The sequence below is a fragment of the Mus caroli genome, chromosome 15 (genome assembly GCF_900094665.2).
Source record: "Mus caroli chromosome 15, CAROLI_EIJ_v1.1, whole genome shotgun sequence".
NCBI classification, from domain to species: domain Eukaryota; kingdom Metazoa; phylum Chordata; class Mammalia; order Rodentia; family Muridae; genus Mus; species Mus caroli.
Genome location: NC_034584.1, coordinates 14691882 through 14708493, shown reverse-complemented (window position 1 = coordinate 14708493; position 16612 = coordinate 14691882). Strand labels below are relative to the sequence as shown.

Here is a 16612-nt window from a genome sequence, read left to right as displayed (position 1 = left end):
GGCAACTAGGGTGAGGATCTTATACCCACACCCACAGTGACACACCCATTCCAAACAGGTCACACCTATTCCAACAAGGCCACACCTTCAGATGGTGCCACTCCCTGGTCCAAGGATATACAAACCATCACAATATGTATATATATGTATATGTATATGTATATATATATATATATATATATATATAGAGAGAGAGAGAGAGAGAGAGAATACAGGTATGTATTCCACAACATGTACACCCCATTGCTTCCACCAACAGGTGTTAGATGTTAGAGTTCTAATTTGGGTCATCAGGCTCTGTAAGCATCTTTACCCTCTGTGCTTTTTCACCTGCCTGAGCCAGATTATTTTGCTTTTAATTTGAGTACAGAAAAACAAATACATTCTTTTGATTCCACTTATATACATACTGTACACTCTTTGTATATGTAAATATATATATGTATACATATATACTTAAGATGCTTAGTATAATATTTTAAATAAATTGTGAAATTGTTACTACAATTAAGAAATAAACATAAGCATTTTATTCCTTATTGTTATTTACTTACAACTAATGCAATAGAAATCAGCACATAATATGTAGCCATTAATTGTATCTAGTTACTTATATTTCCATACTGTAAAAAGCTGGAAGAAGAGTACTTTATACAAGTTAACATGGGAATATAACTTCAGTGTCTCTAGATAAGGTTTTATTGGAACACAGCCACACATGGAAATTTACATATTGAGTTTTTGGCTAATGCATTGCTTAAACAGCACATGAACACTATAATATTTTTAAATGTCCACACTTATAGCAAATGCTACTTGGCCTTTACAGTTATATCTTTGATGATAGTTGCACTAACTCTTGTCTAACAATTCCATTGAGATATTTAAACTTTCTAATACTTCAAAACAAATTTCCAGAAAGGAATCCAGCCACAGTGACTGAACACAGCCAGTACCAAATTAGCTATGAAAATTAAATGCAGCAGGTCTTAAACTACCCTAATCACTTGAAAAGTTTAATTTACATTCAAAGACAAAGCTTACCCCCAAATTGACATCAAGTTTTGGAGATAATTAAAGCTTCATTCATTTGGGCAAATTCAGCTGACCAGCAACAGTGGTTGTTTACAAACTGGCAGAACTCCAGAGATCTTTTGGAGATAGAAAAGTTTTTAATGTTAGAGGAGGGTAACTTGAGAAACAAAGTTACAAACACACTCACTCCAGAGTGTGAATTTCTGTGGCAATTCCACATTCTGTATTGTAATGATGTCTTTCCAATTAGAAATTAGGGATGTAGGTGTGAAGGATCATGTGAAGCAATAAACAGTACATGGATTTCAGACACCTGAATCCTAAATGCTTTCTTTTCACTAGATACCCAAATCCAGTCCTTTCAAATCCTAGTAACTTTGAGTCACAATAGCTTTTCTTGAACAGTGACTCTCATTTTGAGTGCAGAAAATGGAGACTGTATTCAATAGCTTTCTAATGGTCCCTGAAAAAAAATCCCCTTTGATTACCATATCCATTGCATTAGACATCTTTGTAAAATTAGTTACTCTTAACTTCCAATTCTTCCTTTATGAGAAGAAATGTAGATGGTAACCTAACAGGGAATCTGAGTCCTGCTGAGACCAACTTCCAAATAAAGATAACAGAGGATAACCAATTAGTCGGCCTCTTCTGAGTATGGCTGTTTTATATTTCACAACTCAGTTGTCTTTCAATAAACCACAGGTCAAGCCTAGAAGAGGACATGCCATAGGGAGTAGTGACAACTATCATTGCTGTTGGAAGTACGGTACACAGAAATGAACTCTTTCCTAGCCAGAAAATTCAGTATGTTCATATCTGGAGATGATACCCTACAGAACAAGACTAGACAATGACACTGTGAAGACAGAAACCCATGTACACTTACACATTGACTTGATTCCACATTCATCAGAGTTTAAAGCACTGACTGCACTAGGGGTAGCATAATTGAAAAGTAAGACTGGGGAAAAACTCTGCCAATTAAGGTTGAAGTCTACCATTGTCCCAATTGCCTTCCGGGGCTATGCATGTAATGGGGTACTCTCTACAATAGCAAGGCTTCTCCTTCTCTAATATTGTCTAGGGAGTTCTAAGCCCCCACACATGACTCTACCTGAGGAATGTCACATAGCCTCCATTAGATTACAGGATCAATTTCTTCTGATTAAACCTGTTAAGCCATCATCTGAGATCCCTGTAATGTTTCTGCAGCCAAAGACATTTGCCCATCCTGGATGTTTCTATCCTTGTTCTCACAAAATTTTATATACCTTGATTTATCCTCTCTTGATCTGCCTCCTGCTACCAGGTCTCAGTGTAGTCATTTACCATAAGTACTTAGAAAGCTTCTGAATTCCCAGTTCTATGTCTCTGCTCCCACTGCCCTCGGGGTCCATATGACCAATGATCTATGAGAGTCAGGAAAGCCACAGATCAATTGAGACCAATGTGGGTCACAGGACAAGGTGGACATTTGTGGATACCCTTCAAACACTGGAGGGTAGCAGCATCTTGCCAGACCATCCCACTCTGAGGATAGATCTGTTATTTCCCTTTCTTTGATATGCTTAGTCTGTGCCTTTGTGAAGGACTGGAAACAGTTTGCATAATGACTGCCACTTCTTGGTCAGGGCTACTCCCAAATACTAGCTGAAGATTCCCCCTACCCTCTTTCCAGACCTTGATAGCCCAATTGATTATAGGCTATGACCTTTTAACCTCTGACAAAAAACCAAAAATCAAAAATCAAAAAACAAAACAAAACAAAACAAAACCTGGTGGTACAGCAACTATTTATAAGTCACAGAGACAGCTGCAAGTTTTGTAATCTGCTATAAGGTTGGTTGGTGTCCAGTGGGACACACACATCCCCCTTGGCAGAAGAGCATCGGGAATATTGACCTTTGCTCTAGCAACTCTTCCTCGTTTTATCATACGGAGTTAAACATTACACCAGAGGTATTTCCAAATTTGTTTTCTGTCAGCCTTACTTAAACCAAGAGGACATAAGACCTCCCAAAGAGAGGGCCTAGAATTCTGGAGTGAAGTGTTTCTACTTAAATCATGGGTCCTGACATCAGATATTTATGATCCACACATCTGGCCCTGAGTTGCTTACCCAGATCATAAGAAAGAAGCCCAGGAAGAAAGGCTGTGTTTTGTCACTCTCTTTCCTCCCTGTGATAACTGCCATTAGCCAATGCCTATGAGAAAAATCCAAGCCTCAAAATAACTCATTAGAGGAAAAATTCAAGAGGACAAAGGAAAAGACTCAAAAAAGGAAGAAGACCCTGACGATTGTCCAGTAGCTGATTTAGCTGCTTTAGAAAAAGCAATCTATCTAATTAAGAAATTACTCCTTAACCCACAACACCCTTTCCCCCTCTATCCCCTTCTTCTGCCCTTTAGACCTTCATTAGTAACAGAAGATAAAGACCCAGAAATTACAGCCAAAATTTCTAAAGACAACTAGACAAACCCTTCCCCAATTAAGAATGGCCATGCACCCATACCCATGGCCATTTAGCAACTCTCTAACCCCTCAGCCTCTATGGCCTGGGTCCCTAGGACCTCCACCCATAGGGACCTCCCCTTTAATCAAGATCTAACAAGACACTAAATACCTACATGCCTGGTATCCTCTCCCAGAAGCAGACTATGCCAAACTGTCTGAGTCAATGGAATCCACGCCACAGGGAACAAACATCTTGTAAAACGTTCCAATAGGAACTTTTTTAACTCCCAAGACTGGTCCATCTTCTTCCCCCAGCCCTCTATTCCCACAATAGGAGACATTATTTAGAGATGAATGTCAAATGTAGGATCAGAAAAATGAAATCCACAATTAACAGATCGGGCAACAAAATCCCCAGCACAATTAATAAACTAGAATTATGACCAACTCTTTGACCAGAGTAACTTCTCCACAGGAATTCAGAAGGTTTTGCTCCCTGTTGGCTGCTTTGAGCAAGTTTACATATGTCTACTCCAGGCCTGGGACTGTCTAAATCCCTTGTCCACAGGACCTGGACAAACCTCCCTACTGGTCCTCCTAAAACAAAGACTAACTGACATCGTCCTGTATTTTATAATGAGGGTACAATCTAGTTTAGGCTGACAAATAACAGACCCAACAGCCAAACAATCTTATCTGAGACTGGACGGCAGGCAGGCATCCCAAGAGAGTAAAAAATTAACATCACAACAAATGGATCAGGGCTACCCTTGACAAGGGGCCTGCCTCATATCAGGCCTCCCTTGCACAAGCCTTTGCAGCTGCAGCATTTTCCAATTCAGGATGTTTTAAATGTGGAGAAACTAGACATGGGAAGGGAGACTGCCCAAAAAATGACTGAGCTACTCATAAACCTAAACCTATCAGCATTTACTACCCAAAATTTTTATCAGAGAAGAACTGGATGGAACAAATTGGAACATCAGACCACTAGTGGCCTATGTGGCCAATAACTTGCTAGGTAGAGATGCCTTAGAAAATTTAATTGTGGTCCCTGCTAGTGGAGAACAAAGAGAGTGTCCTCAAACAGAAAATTACTAAGATCAAAGGAACCCCCAAATCTAAGGGCTGCTGTTAAGTACCTTACATCCTGCTTGTTGCAGATGACAGATGGTTTCATCTGGGTTGAACTGCCTCTAACTAGGGAGAAATTAATAATCTTGCAACAATTAGTTAAACATCACATAAGACATACCTCTAGAAGTGGAAAACACTGGTCTCTGTAATTAAAAAGAAACATAAGACCTGGAGATTCCTCCAGGATTTAAGGGAACTCAACAAAACTGTGAAAGTTTGGGGCTCACCTCAGCATGTTTTCTGCCTTTCCTCTGCCACACCTGTAAACACCCCAATATTGGTACTGGGCATTAAAGATTGTTTCTTTTCAATACCACTCGATGAACAAAGCAAACACTTTGCTTTCTCAGTACCTAAAATAAATAACTGAGAGCTAGCTGATAGATCTGAGTGGATCACACTCCCCTGAGACATAGCTCACAGTCTGACTTCTTGATAGGAGGCAGTAGCCCATATATTGAAACAGCTTATTAAAAGAGTTCTCCATATATCCCATTACATGGTTTACTATTAATGTGGCTAGATGAAAAACAGGATGGAGAACTACCTCTAGAATACCTTAAACAACAAGACACAAAGGCCCTAAGAGATGAAGGCTTTACTCTAGCAGAAATTCTTTCCATCCTTCACATTCCTAGAGACCAAAACTACCCTAACCTCCTTCCGACCAGCTAAACTGACTATAGACCTTGCCAATCCTTAAATGTCCTTCAAAGCTTCTTAGGCAATAGCAATAGGCTTTGGATCCCCATACCAAGCAGATAATTACAGGCTTGATTTGATTATTTACAGGTGACAAAGACTCCTCCTCTCCTTCATCCCTGACAGCAGCAGCCAAGCAAGCCCTTTGCTCTATTAACCACAACAGTATTAAAAATGTCTCCCTGGCTTTCTATGATCCACCACAGCCAATCCACATCATTCTATTTAATTCCTGACCCACAGTGGTTGGGGCCTGTACTGGCTGGTTTTGTGTGTCAACTTGACACAGGCTTGAGTTATCACAGAGAAAGGAGTTTCAGTTGGGGAAATGCCTCCATGAGATCCAGCTGTAAGACATTTTCTCAATTAGTGATCAAGGGGGAAAGGCCCTTTGTAGATGGGACCATCTCTGGGCTGGTAGTCTTGGGTTCTATAAGAGATCAGACTGAGAAAGCCAGGGGAAGCAAGCCAGTAAGAAACATCCCTCCATGGCCTCTGCATCAGCTCCTGCTTCCTGACCTTCCTGAGTTCCAGTCCTGACTTCCTTTGGTGATCAACAGCAGTATAGAAGTGTAGGCTGTATAAACTCTGTCCTCCCCAACTTGCTTCTTGGTCATGATGTTTGTGCAGGAATAGAAACCCTGACTTAGACAGGGCCTTATATGTCAACCTCAAGGAATTCTAGAGTAACTACATACACTTATAGGGGAATCAACTTAACGCAGTTGATGCCTTATTAAACATGATAAGGACTGGAAGGTGGTGCACCTTACAGAATAATGGCCGGGAACCTAATGTGATCATTTTACCCTCCCTTCTCACCCCCCACAACATCCAATGGCACCTAAGGAACCACACCTCTTTTGCTAATAGCTTTATTGTCTTCCTGGGACAGGTAGAAAATTACTACCCTGAGGACAATTATTAACAACCATACCACTCTTTAGATGGCCCCCTCCTCGTTTATTCTCTCAATGCCCCATCCCACAAGCTCCCCTTCCCAGCTTTTGCTGAGCGTCAGCAAGGAGCAGCTTATGTAATTTATGGAGAAAACAATGAATCTGAGTCATATGTTTTCTCTATCTCAGTAAATCTCTCCAATGTAAAGAACTGTATGCTTCCAGGTCTTAACACATCTAAAAGAACCATTTATCTATATTCAGATACCATTTATGCAGCTAACCTACATTCCTGCCTAGCCCATTCCTATGCAAAATGTGAAGATGATCAATAATAATCAATCAATAAGAAATAATTATTTCAATGATGAGAGTCATAAATTATGAACATAAATTTATTAGAAATAGTATTGAAATACCTAAATATTTCCCTTATTTTGATGTATGTGCTTGAATTATTTTATGAATATAACAGTCAATGTTTCTGTGTATACTGATGTATATTTCAGTATTTATGTGTGTATCCAAAATAAACAGATAAATATACATATATTATTCTATCAAGAAACTTGGAAATTTATTATATTTTCTCTTGCCTTCATTTTAAAGAGGACTCCAAAGACTCAATTTTAATCCTCATTTTATGATATTATAAGTTGTGATGTCACTTTTAGTCTTTCCAGTTGTTTAACTCTGAAGAACTTTTAAATTTTTTAACTTTTTTATTTGAACTTTGTAACTAAGCTTGCATCTTGCATCTAAGTCATCTGCTCATGACTTTTTTCTCTATATATACGTTTACTGTATGAATACAAATTATGCTCATTGTTATATCATTTCTGTTTCATCTCTTTGGCAATTATATATTGCTTCGCATGTTTATCATTGGTGAGATTTATTTTATACTTGATTATTTATTTAAAAAGCCCAAAATTTTAGTGAAAAGGTGGGGTATAAGTTTGTTTTTTAAATTTTACACTTATAGAACCTGTTGCTAGCAGGTATGAGAGTTTGTGCACGTGTGTCCATGTCTTGATATGGCTCCAACATAGGGTTCTCACAGACTAAAGAATTTCTCAACAATTAAAATATATCTCCAACACTCTGGGGGTTCTTTTCTTTTATTAAAAAAACAAAAAACAACAAACAAACAAACAAAAAACCCAACAACAACAACAACAACAAAAACACGTTCCTTACTTAGTTGTTTGTTCTAATGTGATCCAAAATTTAATCCTTACATTAGGAATGGTAGTACCATTTTGGAATGTTCTGAGCATATAAGTATTGTTAAAATTTTTATTTAAAAATTAAATATTTAAAAAATACTACACTATTGTAAATTATTTAAAACCTTTCTATTTCTGAATTTATTGTCCTTTCCAAGTTGTGGCACCATTTAAATCTTCTTATTTTTGTGTGATATAGACATTGAGTTATCATTTATTCCATTTAACCATTTAAATATTTATGCATTTGTCAATAACAACTTGCCTTACCGTAGAACAGATGGAACTCAGTTTCTGCTTTGTTTGACACCCACGGACCTTGCTCCCTCCCTTTTTACCTATCCCTTCCAAGGGTAAAGTTGACGGTAGGACTGATTTACATGTGTGGTGGTCTAGCTGTCAAAATTTTTAGAGAAAAAAAAGAATATAAATTTTTAAAGGATTCTTTTCAAACTTTACACTCAAGAAGTTTACCAGCTGAGCCAATGCAATGCTCACGCTGACAAATGGATCTTTGATCATCCAAGTTATTTTGTTGTTCGTTTGCTTTGCTTAAAGCAAATAAAGGTATATTATCTCACTTAGCTTAGGAACAAGAACTTATAATTTGTAATTATTTTGGCTATTGCCAGCTTGTATGAAGAATATTGATAATCGGCATGTTGAACTTCCATAGGGTATTCCAATTAGTCATTTTTTCTTTATAAGCATATAAGGATATATTTTCTGAATTTTGCAAGTTCATTCTTGAATAAGTGCTCAACTTGTATAAATTAATTAGAATGTTGTATACTTCTATTCTTTTTTCTAGGCTATATTTACAATATGCTTAAGTTTCTCATAAATTTTGGTTCTATTATTTTTGCAGCTTATATCACTTTTTTGTCTTAAAAAAGTCCTTTTTTTTTTTTTGAGGATTCCTGAGAGAAAGTAGTTTCATCTTTTAATAGATGCATTTCTACCTGATCCTGATCTTAAAAAAACAAAACAAAACAAACAAACAAAAAAAACCTAAAGAAACATAGAAGTAGCTATGATTGGAATTGGCCTTACCCATCTCCCTGATTATGACGATAGCTTTCAATGTTTCTTCAAAGATACCAAACTTACTAGCCTCAGAATTGTTCATTTATATTTGTATCCAATAATCTTACTTGGATCAGCTTGGGAGAAGAGAGTAAATGAGAATGAAAAGATAGCTAACAGGCAGGGAAATTGTATCCTAAAGTAATTATCTCTGCTTCTATCTAAACTGCATGAAAGTCACTTACTATAGTTTAGGCAAAATCTAGTCCCTTCCTACTTGATTGAGAGGGCCTTTCCATTATGCTAGCAGGTTCTTCAGAACTATGTCTTTACAGTAATTTTCTCAGGAACGAGGTTGTATCCTTCATCTGAAGTTCTTTTTCCTTGGGTGTTTCAAGCACATAGAATTTACAAATGATATACACAGCAACAGAATTAAGCCCACATTTATTTTCACTCAATACAAAGAAAAATAAAGTTTCTGGCCCTTGCCTTGAGCACTTAATATCAAACATTTATCATTTTCTACTGTTTTTTTCCTTTTATTGGGTATTTTCTTTATTTTCATTTTAAATGTTTTCCTCTTTCCATGTCTCCCCTCCAAAAACTCCCTATCCCAATCCCCTTCCCCCTGCTTCTGAGAGGGTGCGCCCCCATCTACCCACCCACTCCAGGCTTCCCTCCCTGGCATTCCCCTACACTGGGGCATCAAACACCCTCAGGCCCAAGGGCATCTCCTCCCACTGATGTCCAACAAGTCCATCCTCTACCACAGATGCAGCCAGAGCCACGGGTCCCTCCATATGTACTCTTTGGCCAGGACCCCTGGGGAAGTATGGCCCATTGACACTGTTGCTCCCTCTGTGGGGCTACAAAACCCCCTCAGCTCCTCCAGTCCCTTCTCCAACTCCTGTTGTTTAACAGGAACATCCCAGTGCTAAAAATTCAAAGGGGTCCCTTAAGGATGGGATACCTCTTTCCTGTAGTTACTCACCTTTTAATTCATACTCCTTATTATATTAATCTGCTATCACATAAAGGCATGCAAGCACAATTTGTCTGTGTTTTATAAATGTTAAATACATTAAAAGTTTATAAGGTAAATACAATAAATAAAGTGAAGTAATGCAAACAAGTGTGACCCATTTTCTGTAAAAATGAAGCACATAAATAGCAGTCACAACTTACTCATTTACCTGCCATCTTTTAAAAGATACATTACATGAGATTTCAAAACCATCTAAACTCTGTTAAACCTTCTGTCTCAGAGACAGGACATTTCCCCATGTAGACCGATAATATGTGTATTAACAATGTCGAATAGGAAAAGAATAGAAAGCTAACTTTGCTTGGTAGATCATGCTTCAAATACGAAACAATATTCCCAGCCTTTTACATTATTATCTTGCTTGGAAATGATTAGTCATGGGGATCCAATCACACATCCTGTTTGAAAGAATTTAGTATCCAGGTATCTTTTCCCACTCAGTGCTAATATAAAGAGCATATTCAAACATTATTTCAGAATGCTAGGAATCATATATAACCCTGTAATTTATTTAAAACAAATGAGATTTATTTTTCTTTTAGAACACTATTAAACTTCACATGCATTTTATTCTTATATTTTCAGAAAGTGAAGAAACAACAATCTATTATACAAATGTAACATACATTATTTATTTTTATGTGATAGGGATGAATACATTTCTGAGCAGGGTTTGCATATGTTATGATCAAGCTACAGTTTTTTGATAGAGAACTACATTTGGAAGAGTAATAAAATAGACTGTAAGTCTAGTAGAATTGGGAGAGGTCACATTTTATCTCAGTTTGGTTACAGCTGTCTGAGTTTGCATCTTTGGAAGAAGAGCCTCTGTTCAGTGGGGGTCTTTAATATGCACAGTGCAGATCAGTGCGTTATCACAGTTGAGAGAATTAAAAATGTGCACATCAAACTTAATTGTCTAAACTCTCATAGCTATTTGCGTTACTCCTTACCAAAGAGAATGAAACTTGAACGCTAAACTAAACTGGAAAAGGAGATGTTTAAAATCATCCAATCACAGTCTAATTGTTTATTTTTGCTAATTACCATTACAAGAAAAGTCTGAAAAAGAGTTAATGTGAGGAAATAAAGAAAAATAAAACCGTTTTCCGGGACAAGGCATGATGACATTTTTTGATGGTGCATGTGTAGAGTAGAAAATTGAACTTAAAGGGATTAAAAGGCTTGATTTCTCCCTGGAACGTTGCATATATTTTTCTATATGGCCCAAAGTCTTTAGATTTGGTTAATTTAGTTATATTTTAGATGAGTTGTCTAAACATGACCAATTTAGTTGCTTGGATTTTTGAAATCTCTCTGTCTCTCTCTGTCTCTGTGTCTCTGTGTCTCTGTGTCTCTCTCTCTCTTGTTTTTTGTTTTTTTTTGGGGGGGGGTTGATTTTTCAAGACAGGGTTCCTCTGTTTAGCTCTAGCTGTCCTGGAACTCAATTTGTAGATCAGGCTTGCCTCGAACTCAGAAATCTGCCTGCCTCTGCCTCTGTTCTATATATGGAGACAGGAGACCAACTATTATTCTCAGCTGTAATGTAATAATTATAACTTTGGAGATAGGGAAAAGGGGCTTGGCCTCAGGATCATATATAGATGGCTTATAGAACTAGCTTTTTACCTACAGTTTCTTGAAAGCTATGAAGATATCTATGATTATATTGAAGTGAAACTCCAAACAAACTCATGGCTTAAAGAACCTTGAGATTACTGTATTACAAGTTAATAAAAATATGTACCTTTTCTGTGGTATTATTAGAATACAGATGACATGATAGTTTCCAAATAAAGAACCAGAAGTAAGACTTCTGTAAAACTTCAAAATGAAATTTTAAATGTCTATCCTACATGAACTCCAAAGCCCTGTATGTTTTTAGCTTTTGCACTCTCTTCTACTTCTTTCTATAGGCTATGTAGATAGAGATGTGATAGTCACACTACGTGTAAAAAGGGAAAGGATAGGAAAAGACTTTGTGAAGGTGACTTTCTGGGAGAAGGGACTTCTAAGTGAAAAGATAGGTGACCTATTTATTTCAGTCACAGAAAGGGTCTCCCATCCTTAAGGAACCCCTTTTAGAGTAGATACCTTCAGCCTGTGAAGTTGTGAACACTTGCTGATGTGTGTCAGATCCTTCCCTTCCATAGAATTTGTTACAAAAGAGCAAAGATAGTTTATCTACAGGTTTCATTAGACCAAGTCTGGAAGCTGGAGGAAAAAAATAGAATACTAATGAATTTTATCAAGGTGGTATTTTCTTTGTTTTGCTTTCTTGCTTATTTATTGTGACATTACCTCTCCTTTTCTCAGCTAGACCATCTCTTGCGCTATCACACAATAGGAAAAATGCTAGCAGTGAACTATGTGAACATCGATTCATGTGCCGCATTCTAAAATATCTCCAGATTGGCAACAGAAAAGAAGTGTTATATGCTCATCTGAATAAAGACATTAGTTCTCTTTTAAAATATTGTACTACCAAGAATAGTGATATTTAATATAAATAATAAATTATTTTCCTAGATTACATTGAATATACTACTCTCTTTATGTTGTGCATTGAACTTCTGAGGGTTTTCTCTTCTTGAAAGTGTTGAGGGTCTCCTTATCTACAGCCACTCCATTTTCTATCTAGTCTCCATTTTGTACTTGGCTAAATTCAAAGAAACAGCTAAATTCCAGGAAATGGCTTCTGACCTTAGGTGTCCTGAATGAGCCTAGACCTCAATATCACACCCTATGCTCCATTGCTTAGTTCACGGTCAGGGTCCCTTCCATCAACCCCTCAAGGAAACCACTGGAAATAAGGAAACCCACAAGAAATACGAGATGTGAGGTACCCAATGTAAGCATAAAATTTATTAGATGCCCCTTACCTCTCCTAATTTCCAATTTTCTGTCTTAAAAAGTTGTTCTGTCCTGCCTCTTCAACTGCCCTACACACACACACACACACACACACACACACATATGGGGGTTTAATCCCAAACATAGCTGCCTCTCTGATATATCAGTTTTTTAAATAAGATACTTTTGCTGGTTTGAACTTGGTTTTTAGAGTGGATTAATTCCCAAATTCTCGAAATGTATTAGCAAGATTACTATATGTGCTTGTAACAGAAAAACAATCAACTGAAGTTCTGAAAGTCATGATACCTGAATTACCCCATCACCACCGTTTATAGTAAGAAAGTCAGGAATAATGACTATTAAGAAATAATAGAAGTGGGAGTAGGTGAGTTGGGGTGCAGGGGGAAAGGGGAGGGTATATGGGATTTTCAGAGAGGAAACTAAAAAGGAGATAACAATTGAAATATAAATGAAGAAAAAATCTAATAAAAATAAATCTAAAAAACATATAAATACAAATAAATATTTTTAAAAAGAAAAAATGAAATAATAGAATAAAAATTTGGAATGTCAGAATCATAATAAATGGAGGGAAAACTAAGGACAATAATATAAAGGCTTAGAAAAGACAGATGTAAATATTCAAGGTCTCTATTTGCAAAATGATTGAGCAAAATGTTGGTATCTTTTGAATACACATTTGATCACACAATAATACATTTTTAATATGCTAGTTTTCCATACTTCATTTGAGAGTGTTACAGCATACTCGAAAATACAAATAAGAAATAAAATCTGAGGATTCTAAACTATTGTAAGTCTCCCTGCTGCACTTACAATTATGTCAGTTATGGTATATGAAAGCATTTTCTTGTGAGTTTCCTCTTGTATTCACTTTTGGGAAATGTTATTCTCTCTGACACAAACAATCCACTAAATTACAACTAGAGCTTCTAGTGAAAAAAAAATGGGCAAAATCCTATCTAAAACAATAGCTTTACTCTATACACACAAAAATTAATAAAATGTCACTAATTATCAACACTGAGCAGGTTGTGAGGAACATCAGTGACTCAAATGTTACCCTGCTACACAGAAGTTGGCACCAGATGGTTTTATATTGACAGGGGATTAACAATTTGAGGATTGTTGAATTTTTCTAATATAAAAGTGCTGTTGTTAATTAAATAAGGAAAACATTCCCATAGTATACAGCTGTAGATATAATTATAAAGTAAACCAAAATGTGAGTGAAATTTACAGTAATTACTGCAATGTAAAACTAGTAGCAGTGTAATTATTTTTGTTGTTTAAATTATTGTGTTTTGTATCTTCCTTCTTTTTCCTGTTGGGATTATTTGAAATGAAAAGCACCTCCATTACAGGAAATCTTAATATAATTAATCATGTAATGATTAATTTTATATGTTAGCGTATCTCAGATACCTTATAAAATATTATTTGATTTATTCTTAAATATACTTCTAAACAATTGACATATGGGTCCGTATGGACTTAAGAAAATGAAAAATAATTCATGCATCAGTATGGGCAGGCCTTAGCCAATCTGTGTAGGTGACCAGAAGATCTCCTAGGGAGAACATTGCTTGAAAAAGACAAATCTACTTTCCCTTCTATAATTCTAATATTGATCTTTAACCTAGAGACACCGGTTCTCCTAATCTCTGGACCTTGGGATTGAGGCTGAATTATGCCACAATTACTAACTATTCATTCAGGGTGCACCAGAGACTTTAATTGTATTTGTTCTTGTTTTTCAAGCCTTTTCGTAGTGGCATATATTAATTAGAAAGGACAGTGGTTTGTGACCCTTGTATGTATGTATAAAATAGACTTTAACCCCATCCATTCCCCTGCCTTTCCGTTTTCCCTCCCATGAATCCCATTTCTCTCCGAAGAGTCACGATCTACCCTCATGTCTTCCTTTGTTTTAAATCTGGATTCCACAGACAAAAGGGAAACCATTCCCTTTTCTTTTCTCAATGCTATGACAAAGTATCTGGCTGAAGACATTGAAGAGAAGCGTTTTAACTGAGCTACAGAATGAGAGTATCAGACATGATGCAGAAATCAGGGCAGCAGCGATTTGAGATAGCTGGTTACATTGGGTCCAGGCAAGAAGCAAAGAGGGTGGATGTTGGGTCTCAGCTGACTTTCACATTTATACACAGTCCCAGACCCTATGGGCATGGCCCATTTACACAGAGACTTCTTACATTATTTGCGGAGTTTACACATTTCATCATTATTGCAATCAGAGATTTGGCTCCTAGGATATTCTAGATCTTTTCTCCTTGTCAATCAGTGTAAACCATCACATGTACCACACTCATTTCTTTCTTTCTTTCTTTCTTTCTTTCTTTCTTTCTTTCTTTCTTTCTTTCTTTCTTTCTTTCTTTCTTTCTTTCTTTCTTTCTTTCTTTCTTTCTTTCTTTCTTTTTTCCTGATTCTGGCCTAGTTTGCTTAACATGAAAACTAGGAAAGAGGATTATTCTGTCCTCTTTCTTAGAAATTCATTTGACAGTTTGTTCTCTACTTGAGAACAATGACCTCTTTTTTTTTTTTTATTGAATGTTTTCTCCAGGAATGTAGAACAACAGTAAACAAATACAAAATGATTTCACCCATAAAGACCTTAATAAACCAAGAGTTTATGGGGGTTTTCACAAAGTTATGGTGGTAATTCTAGCGATGGTGGTAATCAGTCATTGGAGAAAATGTATAATACAGGGAGATAGCATCAAAAAAAAACATAACATGATGCAGGGTCTTACAAAGAGCATGCGTCAAGAAAATAAAACAGTTTTGGAACAAAGACAGAGGTTCTTGGGGTTGATAATGGAGATCATTGCGTAGGCTGCTAAGGGTTTTCACATTTTGATCTACCAGATTAGATTCATTAAAGTAGAAACAACATTCTTAACTCCAAGCACAAGTTCCACCATGTTCAGCAATTATCAAGTCCTGTGCTCTACCATTTTGGAGCACTACATTGGCAGAAGAGTTTATCTGTCCCTTGAGGAATTTAAGCCTGCCATCACCTGATTAAGCTTGTCACTGAAGTCTCCAGCCAGATGATCTGTTTGAACTAAGGCAGCTGTTATGGCCCCAGCATATCCGAGGGAGATGGCAGGTCCTATTCTTTTGAGCAAAAGGAGGAGCTTGTTCTCTTATCTTCTTCTGATCTGTAGCAGGAATGATGCCTTTCTTTCTGTATAGAGATAGATCTGTGGAATATTCACAAGAGGTGTGCAGAATCTGGCAAGGGGAAGTATGAGCAGGGATATGTACACACACACACACACATATATATATATATATACACACACACACACACACACACACACACACACACACACATATATATATATATGGAGAGAGAGAGAGAGTAATGCAAGTAACACAGTAACAATTTCATTGACAACACATTGGAACATTGTTGGCATAGCCCTAGGAGAAATGTAAACGGGTATGATATGGTAGAAATTTGGATCAAAAAAGGGAAATGCCATGCTTCTCCAGACAGGTGTCATTTCTCTTGACTGGAGCTACCCTGAACATCCACGGGCACCGCATCAAGGAAGTGCCAGGTGCTAGAGGTGCAAAAGAAACAGTAGGAAGCATTTGGGTGTCGGTGAATGAGAAGAAGTCAGCAACAGTATTACGGTCCATTTTTTTTTTTCATGCAGTTGACATAATTCCATCATTTTCTTGTGACTGGAAAAAAACCCGATTGTACATACACAATACATTTTCTTTATTTACTCACTCACTGTACCTTAACAGATTTCATATTGAGACAAAGAAAAATGCTTAATCACTCCAGATAGAAAAGATTCCATACAAGTCTGGCATATACACATATACATACACATACATATATAAATATATATTAATTACATAATTTTGAATTTTGTTCAGGGGTACATTATTTGAGGAGATTGTGAGGATTTCATGGCAAAGCCTTGTGCGTCAAATACCCCAAAGCCTTTATGATGCACATCAGGAAAACTCACCTTTCTCTCTCGAACCCGGACAAGCCACCACATGATGGAAACACAACAAAACTTAGTTAAAAAAACAACAGGATGGTAACTCAATTGCTGGGTGCAGCAACTAAAATCCTAGTCTTGTAAGCTTTATTAGATCTAAATCTGCTATCCCTGTCCCAAAAAGACCTAAATCTCTCCTGCTTCCTCTC

General features: G+C 36.8%; 1 pseudogene; it reads right to left on the bottom strand.

The window, feature by feature from the left end:
• Positions 1-2039, bottom strand: part of LOC110310755 — a 31601-nt pseudogene extending 29562 nt beyond the window's left edge.
• Positions 2040-16612: the final 14573 nt, after the last annotated feature.